The sequence below is a fragment of the Sinocyclocheilus anshuiensis genome, unplaced genomic scaffold (genome assembly GCF_001515605.1).
Source record: "Sinocyclocheilus anshuiensis isolate Anshui unplaced genomic scaffold, SAMN03320099.WGS_v1.1 scaffold575, whole genome shotgun sequence".
Lineage (NCBI taxonomy): Eukaryota > Metazoa > Chordata > Actinopteri > Cypriniformes > Cyprinidae > Sinocyclocheilus > Sinocyclocheilus anshuiensis.
In genome coordinates this window covers 21574-33425 of record NW_015552573.1, presented here as the reverse complement: position 1 = coordinate 33425, position 11852 = coordinate 21574, and the positions used below count along the sequence as shown (strand labels likewise).

At 36.6% G+C, this 11852-nt stretch overlaps 1 long non-coding RNA gene and 1 pseudogene across 1 annotated transcript; one reads left to right on the top strand and one right to left on the bottom strand.

Annotated features, from left to right (window-relative positions):
• The window catches only part of LOC107665108 (NACHT, LRR and PYD domains-containing protein 3-like), a 74582-nt pseudogene that overhangs the window by 46338 nt on the left and 16392 nt on the right, over nucleotides 1-11852 (bottom strand).
• On the top strand, nucleotides 1806-8521 carry LOC107665109 (uncharacterized). Its single transcript, XR_001631518.1, has 3 exons — nucleotides 1806-1880; nucleotides 7476-7482; nucleotides 8511-8521. It is a non-coding gene; the product is annotated as an uncharacterized LOC107665109 (long non-coding RNA).

The following is an 11852-nucleotide window of genomic DNA, read 5'->3' as shown; positions in this document are numbered from 1 at the left end:
GCATGAAATCAAAATTGACTTTATTTACTTTACTAGCGCACATTGCTAGTAATGATGTGAACAACTAATCCGAGCAAGTTAATCCGCTGAAAAAAATAGTTTGTCTTCGTAATCTTTAATCAAAATCTGAACATTTACTTCCGCTCTGGAATGGCATTCCTTTTCTGATGATGTCAGTTTGACGGCTTGGGCAGAATATCCTTAAACACACCCCTCCAACCGTTAGTTTGATATGAGTGAGAGACAGAGAGGAGGAGCGCCAAAATAAAACCATGCCCTCTATTCAATATTCAGTTTCAGATGGAAATACGTCACTACACTGAAATAAAGTCGGCAGCAACTTCCGGTTCACGCGGACTTTAACACTGTTGTTGGAGCCATTTATTGTAAAGTTTTACTTGGCCACTCAGTGGCACTGTGACACAGTATAATTGTAACACCGGTGTAAGAGCCAGGTGTGTGTGCGTTGGTACTTGGTAATTGGGAAGCACAAAGTTTTTGACCGCACGGCAGAGTAGCCTGCAACATGGACTATGATCTTATGCTGTGTCTTCAAGGTATGGACTTGTATTGTACATGTTAATAAACAAAGGAACACTCATAGCAAGTTGTTTTGGGACAATTGTTATTGGAGCACAAATAAAGAAAGACATTTTTTTGCATCTATTTCTGCTTGCACGGACTCTGTTTGTACACGTTCTAGAACTTGCTCACTCATATTATCAACAGCAGTGGCTTACTGGAAAGCCGTTACAACTGTTAAAATGTATGACACTGTTTGCTGAAATAACCACAATCTTAACAACTGCACTGAAATAAGAGCACGATGCATATGAATTTGCGTTCGTTACTATAGCAACAGATTCCAGGTAGCCTATGTTCTTTCAGAATCATCACTGGCCTGTAGAAATAAAAGGTTCTCGATTTCTTCACTTTAAAATAACGAGGAGCAGCATATTTTCCTCAAATAAAGGGGAGAAAAAAGTCTATGCTTTGCAATGTAGTGAAGAAAATTAAAGTTTCATAAAAATTTAAATGGCACACAGCAGACACATTAGCCTACTGCGGTGTCATTTATCAACTGCATGACAGATAATTATATGTAACTATAATTGTCTTGCCATGCTATATAAATTAAAACAATACTGATACATCCTTTTTATTTCCTTTCTCATACTCTGATGAAATAATCAAATTTTCAAAAATTATTTAATTCATAATTCATTCCTCTATCTGAAGACCTGATCCTGACCTGATCCATCCGCCCATGCGTTGTGATTGGCCGAATACCTCAAGCGTGTGACGGAAACATTACACCCCTTACCATACTACTCCAAAGAGAAAGGAAAAATTTAAATAGCATCATATGACCCCTTTAACGTGTTTATTTCTATTATATTTGATCTCTTTCTCTTTATCAAACAGCCCAATTAATGAATGGCTTGACACAAACCGTACTGAGGCAGAGCCTAGACAGAGCTTTCTTTTGTGTAGGCATAAATTCTGCAACCTACCTGTGAAATATTAGTTTATCTCATAAATATTCATTTACTCCGCACCTGCACTCACAATTACCTACTAGCCTACATCTTTGTCACACTGCCTGATTTATTATGCACTGCAGCGTGGGAAGAATGTATTGTAGACAAGCACAGACCACTATTAATTTATGTGAACATAGGTAGTTTTAGACAATAAACTGAGTTTATTTAATTAATACTGAGTATTGGCCAGCTAACTGATGGTATACAAAATTGTTATTTTCTCTGCCAACTAAACCAAAGTCACAGAAACGTTGTGTGACTGACTCGCCGCATAGAGTGGTATATCATTCCTGAATGAGTCTCACCATCCAATTAGACACATCAACCATAACTCCTGTATTAAAAATGTTGTATAAAACATTAATCTCATTTCATTATACATTTGTAATTGCTATGTAAATGCAGGTACAGCCGTCTGATCAGCATTAAACTGTAAATACTTCTAAAAGCATCTTCAGACACAGGTTCTATATCTCTGAATACTGATTTAATTGGTAACAGCCTCATATTATTCTAATGTATTTGATGTAAGAATTTAACATTAAATATGACATACAAAAGGTAAATAAATAAATAAATAAAACTGAAAATCAGTTGCCCCTTATGGGAAACTTAATTTCTGACACTGCTGACACTGCTTATCGTTCGAAGTGTTATTTCAGGGTTTGTATATGTTATAACTCAAACAAGTTCACCTTAAAATCATGACGTCAAATTCACATTTGACTAAAGTCAATCACTGAAACAAGCACTCTGAGGAACAAATAGTCCCATAATCGAAGTGTTATTTCAGGGTTTTGATATGTTCTTATAACTCTTATAAATCACTGAAACAAGCACTCTGACAAACAAATAGTCCCATGCCAGTGGGATAACAACATATGATTTCCTAAATTTCTAGAAAGTGCTCTATGAATAAAACTCAAAAAATAAAAATAAAAAATAGATGTGCTGTGAAGGTAAATTACACAAAGTCATTTCTTTTCATATCTGTCATATTATTTAAGTTCCTCCATTGTCCAAAACGCAGCGTATTGTCTAAAACAAAAGTTATGACTGTATGTTTAAATAAATTGATAGTGGTCTGCGCTTCACTACAATACATTCTCCCCGCCAGGGACGTGCACAGACATTTTGAGGGGCAGGGGCTCTAGTGGAAAAAAGGGCACTTCTCATATTTATTTTAATTTTTTTCTAAACAAAACGTTAAATATATTAACACATCTCTGACTTACCAATTTATTTTAATTCCCTCACACTGTAGATGTCTACAAAATAATCAGTTCACATAAAGACCATGGTCTTCTTTAGCATTCAGTAATTTTATCACAAGAACAGGTAAAAGGAAACTAAGCCACAATGTGCATGTTTTCTATGCTACTAGTTTCAAGTATATATTTAGAATAAATTACTGCACAAAGGAAAGGGACATTTTTTCACTAATAATTTGTTTATTTTGCACAAGACAATAAATTGTTTTAATTCTTTTGGTGTTATAGTAATATATAACACTTCAAAATTAACAAAGACCATTACACTGAAATTAAGTTGGTGCTAATTTGTTGTGTTACAGGAAAAACACTGCAAAAATAATTAAAACACACTTTTGAGGGGCAGGGGCTCAAGTGGAAAAAAGGGCACTTCTCATATTTATTTTAATTTTTTTCTAAACAAAACGTTAAATATATTAACACATCTCTGACTTACCAATTTATTTTAATTCCCTCACACTGTAGATGTCTACAAAATAATCAGTTCACATAAAGACCATGGTCTTCTTTAGCATTCAGTAATTTTATCACAAGAACAGGTAAAAGGAAACTAAGCCACAATGTGTGAAGTGACGTGTGGCCAAGTATGGTGACCCATACTCGGAATATGTGCTCAGCAATTAACCCACCCAAGTGCGCATACACACACAATAGTGAACACACACACCGTCAGGGACGTGCAAAGACATTTTGTCACATATTTATTAAAAAAAATAAATTCTAAACAAATCGTTAAATATATTAACACAACACTGACTTACCAGTTTATTTTAATTCCCTTACACTCACCCAATTGTTTCATGCTGTTTCATTTTTCAACATATGTCTACAAAATAATCAGTTCACATAGAGACCATGGTCTTCTTTAACATTCACTCATTTTATCACAAGAACAGGTAACAACAAAGGAAACTAAGCCACAATGTGCATGTTTTCTATGCTACTAGTTTCAAGTATATATTTAGAATAAATTACTGCACAAAGGAAAGGGACATTTTTTCACTAATAATTTGTTTATTTTGCACAAGACAATAAATTGTTTTAATTCTTTTGGTGTTATAGTAATATATAACACTTCAAAATTAACAAAGACCATTACACTGAAATTAAGTTGGTGCTAATTTGTTGTGTTACAGGAAAAACACTGCAAAAATAATTAAAACACACTGCAAAATTATGAAGTTATTGTTTAAGGCAGGACACTTCATGTACTGTTCAATTTTGAGATTTTGGTCTATTTTGCTTCTATGTCTTCTTTTGCTCAAATGGAAAGGAAATTTACAAAATGCACATTAAGTTTGTTTTAAGCCTACTACCTTAGTCTGTTTGTTTCTGTAGATTTCTTCTAAATTAACCAAAACAAGCTATCTGCATATTTAAACATAACATTTCAAGGGAAAAGACTCTTTATGTAAGTCATTAACTAATAACTGGGGAAGTTCTGTGGTGATATGCTTTAGTTATTTTGTTTATCCTATTCATCTGCAATGCCTTGTGTCAAATGTATGCAAATTAGCACGCTTTAATTACTTAAAGGGATAGTTCACCCAAAAATGAAAATTTGATGTTTATCTGCTTACCCCCAGGGCATCCAAGATGTAGGTGACTTTGTTTCTTCAGTAGAACACAAACGAAGATTTTTAACTCAAACCGTTGCTGTCTGTCAGTCATATAATGTTAGTGGATGGGAATCACGGCTTTGAGAGTCAAAAAAACATACACAAACAAAACCAAATTAAACCCTGCGGCTCGTGACGATGCATTGATGTGTAAAGACATGAAACGATCGGTCTGTGCAAGAAACTGAATAGTATTTATATAATTTTTTACCGCAGTATTTATATCGTTTTATATCGTTTTTTACCACAGCATTTATATAGTTTTTTGATTCACCGCAATGTCCAACTGTCCTGAGCGCATTCGCGTCTTCCTTCTTACCATTGACACTCTATCTACAATCTCAATTAGGAGTGTCAATGGTCCATTTGAGAAATAGGTGGCGGTAATGCCCTGATTGGGTATCTTCCGTCCAATCGTTTTTTAATTTAATATTGAAATCTGAAAAATGGTACATATTTCGTTTTTCAATTGTTTAAACAAAATGAAAAATCAAGAATCCGGCTTCATTTTTCGTTTTTACGCTCAGGGATAGAAAACGAATAAAGAACTTGAATATTCGATCTTTACTTGTGGGCGGGAATGAAACGCCCCTCTCCGCTGATTGGTCAAACAAACATTACAACATAATAATAGTCCTAAAAAAACATAATAAAAGTTTTCCGCTTCTATGGATTCTTAACATGTTTATTTCTACTACATTTTATCTCTTTCTCTTCATCAAACAGCCAGATTAATGAATGGCTTGACACAAACCGTACCGAGGCAGAGCCTTTTGGTCCTTTGGCACACCGCCTGTTTTATTATATTTATCCACCTATCAAAATCTGTGTGGCAAAGCTGCGCGACGCACTGCAGCATGGGGATAATGTATTGAGGGAAGCGCAGACCACTATCAATTTATGTGAACATACAGTCATAATTTTTGTTTTAGACAATACGCTGCGTTTTGGACAATGGAGGAACTTAATTAATATGACAGTTATGAAAGGAAATGACTTTGTATAATTTACCTTCACAGCACATCTATTATTTTTCTATTTTGAGTTTTATTCATAGAGCACTTTATACAAATTTAGGAAATCATATGTTGTTATCCCACTGGCATGGGACTATTTGTTCCTCAGAGTGCTTGTTTCAGTGATTGACTTTAGTGAAATGTGAATTTGACGTCATGATTTGAAGGTGAACTCGTTTGAGTTATAACATATCCACACTGAAATAACACTTCGAACAATAAGCCAGTGTCAGCAGTGTCAGAAATTAACTTTCCCATAAGGGGCAACTGATTTTCAGTTTTTGATTTATTTATTTATTTATTTATTTATTTATTTACCTTTTGTATGTCATCTTTAATGTTAAATTCTTACACCAAATACATTAGAATAATATGAGGCTGTTACCAATTAAATCAGTATTCAGAGATATAGAACCTGCGTCTGAAGATGCTTTTATAAGTATTTACAGTTTAATGCTGATCAGACGGATGTACCTGCATTTACATAGCAATTACAAATGTATAATGAAATAAGATTAGTTTTATACAACATTTTGTAATACAGAAATATGAATAAAATGAAATGATACTTGAATTATGAAAGTAATATCGCCACTAGGTGGCGGTAAGTCATTGTGTTAATAAAGGAGCCTTTTATTCAATCAATTCGTTCAAAATGCTTCATTCATTCATTTAGGAATAAAATCAAGCGGATCATCAGGATGGAATGAGAGGTAGAGTTGAGTGTCATCAGCATAGCAGTAATATGAAAAGCCATGTTTCTGAATGACAGAACCTAGTGATGCCATGTAGACAGAGAAGAGAAGTGGTCCAAGAACTGAGCCCTGAGGCACCCCAGTAGTTAGATGTTGGGACTTGGACACCTCACCTCTCCAAGATACCTTCTGAAGGACCTATATGAGAGGTAAGACTCAAACCTTAAATAAATAAAAAATACTGCACAATCATTTTCAGTTGCCTCAAAATAGCAATGCGCCAACAACGTGCCTGAACACACCTCACTTTCAGACCAGCACACCCATGGGCAAACAGATGGGCACAATTTAAACAACGTGGCGCTGAAAAATGATAACTGCGTCGGGCTGAAACTAGCAAAAAAAACTTGCGTCGCGTCTGGTGTCGCATTGCGCCTGGTGTATGATAGGGCCCACTGAGTCTAAAAAGTCAACTCTGTTTCTTTTAAAATAACTCTTTTCTTAATCTCTCGGCCAAAAATCTATCAACTGTAACAGGTTTTTAATAGCTCACACATGTACTTTACAGCACACACATGAACAAACCCATGTGGTGATTGTTAGTGCTGAACATACTTGAGTTTGCCTAGTCTGTAGTTTGGATCAGAGAGCAGCTTGACTAATGATTGTCCTGGGTGATTGTAGCTCAGATCCAGCTCTCTCAGGTGTGAGGGGTTTGAACTCAGAGCTGAAGCCAGAAAACGACAGCCTTCCTCTGTCACCATACAGCCAGATAATCTACAAACACAAACAAACACTCAACATCATATCACCTGTAATTCTGCTTTAAATCAAATGATTCACTGATTCAATTTGCCATTTTTATCCACAGATCACTGATTACAGGTTCAGTTCAGCTGGAGAAACTCTGGGTTTAGTGTTTTACTCAGTGTCACAGTGTTTATGGAGCAGATGATCTCAGTAACAGTTTCTGTTTATCTCCACTCATCACAACAGACATTTTAATCACTGAATTAATCACAGAAAAACAGGCTGGAGCAAATGCAACCCCAAAGTCTTCAGACACACTGGGCTGTGCTGATATATTACAAACACACAGGAGATCAGGGCCAGAGCAGAGAGCATCTTTAATTTCATAACCAAGTGAACTTTTATCTGTTTTTCTTACCTCAGTATGTTGAGTTGGCAGTGTGAACTCTTCAGTCCATCAGAGAGAATCTTCACTCCTGAATCCTGTAGGTCATTGTTACTCAGGTCCAGCTCTCTCAATGAGTTTGATGATTGTAGAGATGAAGACAAACTTTCACAACACTGATCAGTGAGATTACAGTCAGAAAGTCTGTAAAACAGGATGAAGATATGGTTGATTAAATTATTGTTTTCTGTGCTGATATATTGACATATTGCTCATATGACTAATGAGTGAACTCTGAAATTTGACTTACAATAATCTCAAATAGGTTTAAATTAGTGTGGTCAATCAGGTTTTAATATTGCGGTTGGTATATAGTAACTAAATGTTGATGTGTTCAATTCTAAATGTTGTGCTGTTCCAAACATTCGGAAAGAGTGTCTCAAGTTTATTCTTAACAAGATCCCTGATCATTTCAGTTTTACTTTAATAGCCTGAGTGGAACACTAGCAAAAAACAGCCTGTTTAATAGTAACGTTCAATGAGATGGAATGGTCATGATAAAGTAATTCTTTGAATAAAAATTGACACTCTCAACTGCTGTACCTGTCTAGATTTTTGTAACTGTGTACTTTCCTTGGAAATCTAAATCAAGTACAAAATAAAAGACTCACAGAGCTTTTCTGCAGTTCAGCACAGCTGGTATCAGTCTCCTTCTACCCTCATCCGATGTGTTGTATTTCTTCAGATCAAACTCATCCAGCACCTTTTCTGATATCTGAATCATGTAGGCGATTGTTGAGCAGTGAGAAGGAGAGAGTTTCTTCACTGAGTGATTCTCTGATTTCACAAACTTCTGAATCTCTCTGTACAGAGTCTGATCATTCATTTCTAGCAGACAGAGGAACAGATTGATGCACCTGTTAGCTGAGAGACCTTTATCATCATTGATTGTGTCTTTAATGCATCGTGTAATTCTGTTGATGGTCTCTGAGCTGTTCACTGTGTGTGTCAGTAGATCCTGTAAGAGTCTCTGATTGGACTCCAGTGAGATGCCCAGCAGGAACCGCAGGAAAAGATCCAGGTGTCCATTTTCACTCTGTAAGGATTTATCAACTGTGCCTTCTAGTAGCTCAAACAGAGCGATTTCTCGACTGTACCACTTATATCCTTTCAGAAATGTCTTCAGTATTTCCAAGTTCCTAACTACATGTGAATAAAACAGAAAGAAAGCAGCCAGAAACTCCTGAAAGCTCAGATGTATGAAGCAGTAGACTTTCCTCTGATGAATAACAGATTCCTCCTTAAAGATCTCAGTGCAAATCCCAGAATACACGGAGGCATCAGTGACATCTATGCTGCTCTCAATCAGGTCCTCCTCATAGAACATCACATTGCCCTTCATCAGCTGTTTGAAAGCCAGTTCAGCAAGTTTCACAATCACTTCTCTGTTGGACTTTGAGAGTTTCTCTGGATCTTTGTCATCATACTTCTGATTTCTCATGTTGATCTGAGTCAGCAGAAAGTGGATGTACATTTCAGTCAGAGTTTGAGGGATTTCTGCACTGTCATCTTGTTTCATTAGGTTTTGAAGCACAGTGGCTGAGATCCAGCAGAAGACGGGTAATGATTCTGCTGGCTTGATGCTCATCACTGATTCTCTTCCTGAAATATTCCTCCTTCTGAGGCTCACTGAATCCCTGAATTTCTGTCACACGGTTGATGTATTCTGAGGGGATCTGATTGGCTGCTGCTGGTCTGGAGGTGATCCAGATGAGAGCAGAGGGAAGCAGCTCTCCTCTGATGAGGTTTGACATCAACACACCGACTGATGAAGACTCATTCACATCACAAACTTTCTTATCGTCTGAAAACAAAAGTGTAATTCTGCTTTCATCCAGACCATCAAAGATGAACACAACTTTACACTCTTCATAAATCTGTGAGTCCAGATCTTGAAGTTCAGGATGAAAGTCCAGCAGAAGTCTGTGAAGACTGTACTGATGATCTTGGATCAAGTTCAGCTCTCGAAATGGAAGCACAAACATGAAATCTACATCCTGATTGGCTTTTCCCTCGGTCCAGTCCAGAATGAACTTCTGCACAGAGAAAGTTTTTCCAATTCCAGCGATGCCTTTAGTAAGAACAGTCTTGATTTTGTCTTTCTCCTCACATCCTGGTTGATGTAAGGGTTTAAAGATGTCATTGCAGTAGATTGGAGTGTCTTGTGTTCTGGCTGTTTTCTCCATCTGTAAAACCTCATGTTCTTCATTCACTCCTTCACTCTCTCCCTCTATTATGTAGAGCTGTGTGTAGATCCTGTTCAGGAGGGTTTGATTCTCTTCTAGTTTGATTCCCTCAAATAATCTCTCATACTTGCTTTTCATGCTTGTTTTGTGTTGGTCTTTGACTCTCTGTCTGATGAGGGTCTGACAGTCAGAGTTAGTGCAGGTCAGACGAGGCGTCACTGATCTGATCACATCATCTCTCTTCACTCTGCAGAAAGTGTGAGATGAGCAGAAAAACTGTGAAAAAACATTAAAATAGAGAAAAACATTCAAATGTTCCTGCACACCAAATTTTGAGCTCACATTTACACACTTATGACACTTAATTATTTAAGGGTCAGTTCAGAAAATAACAAAGCATCATCTATATAATAAATCATAAAACAATCTTGCATAACCTTTTTGGCTCATTGAAGAACTGTAGAGATGTTTCCGTAACTGCTGTTAAAACACATTTATACTCACTCAGGGTCAGAGGTCACTGCTCCATCACTGAAATTAAGGGGGATTCCCATGGATGCATCACTCTTCATAGACATACAGCTGGGTTCTGGAGATGCTGCTTTATAAGTGTGAACATCCTCCTCCTCTCTCTTCTCATAGACACTCATTTTATAGGCAGTGCTTTATAAAACCAATTAAAAATAGAGAAGGAATCATCAAAATTCGTAGCCATTTACACTAATGTCATACAATCCTTTCCTCTGTGGTAATAAACTCACAAACATAAATTTTAAAAAAGCTACTTAATTTAAATGATGATTACTTCATAGATTTTGAAAAACTGTTCCCCCTGATCTCATGATGTGGTCTGACTGAGTTCAGCTTTTTTGCAAAAACCCCTGTTTATTCAATGCAGCTGTCTACATTGCACAATGAATCTCTTGTTAACATTGCTTACACACTTTGTTGGTCATAATGACAGCATTCACAAGAATACAGAACTCTGATCTGTCGCATTTATGTGCCTTTGACACAACAGAAGTAGCTCTAAATGAAATGCCGTAATCAACACTTGTCATGATTTGTTAATCCACAGCAGCTGTAATCGTAATTGTTTTTTTTTTTTATTAATTGTGCGCTTTGTTCAAGACTCCACCTGTCTCATTTGTAATGAACAGAACACAAACTTGATAAATTTATCCTGTAAATCTCTAGTCTCTGTTCTAAAGCTCATTCAGATCCAGTGGTGTAATGTAACGAAGTAATAATACTTCGTTACAGTACTTAAGTATTTTTTGGGATTATCTGTACTTTACTTGAGTTTTTATAATTCAGCCAACTTTTACTTTTACTCCACTACATTTCCTAATTAAAATGTATACTTTTAATCCGATACATTTCCCCAAAGCATATTCATTACTTACTACAAAATAGTCAGAAGTCAGAAGAACACGGACTGCAGGAAAGCAGGTTTGACGAATCAGTGGTCTGGCGTCTGCAAGTTAGATTCCTAAAAACACATTTGCTCATGTGCAAACAAGTGCGCGCACAACCGCAGATGATTCATTTTCCACTCAAGTCGAGTCTGGGGTGTGCTGTGCGATATACAGTATATCTTCTGCGATAACATGGTAAGTGTTATTGTAATGATGTGCGATCTGACATTATCAATTAGGCTACATCACCAAATCACACACAGAGTGCACGCACGTGATTTATTAGTCTATTAAAACTCAAAATTCCAGCCATTCTGAATTATGGACAGCAAAAATGCTTCTGTATGCTTTTTATATTTATATAATTTAATATAGTTAACTTAATCTATATCACTCAAAGAGCAACGTTTTTCTGCAGATATCAGCATGATAACACATTTAAAGGGATACTTCACCCCAAAATGAAAATTTTGTCATTAATCACTTACCCCCATGTCGTTCCAAACCTGTAAAAGCTTCGTTCGTCTTCGGAACACAATTTAACATATTTTGGATGAAAACCGGGAAGCTTGTGACTGTCCCATATTATTGAACAATTCGTCTCCTCTATGTCTGTCCGCATCACCGTAGCACCATTTTGGAGAATATGAGGCGCCTTGTGGCACGGCTGACACAGAAGAGCGTAAGCTGCCTGCGTTCAGCTCATATTCTCCAAAATGGTGCTACGGTGATGCGGACAGACATAGAGGAGACGAATTGTTCAATAAAGTCGTTTTTGTTTTCTTCGCGTACAAAAAAGTATTCTCGTCGCTTCATAGCGTTACAGTTGAACCACTGATGGCAGATGGACTATTCTGATTATGCTTTTCATACTTTTCTGGACCTTGACAGTGTAATTTACTTGGCAG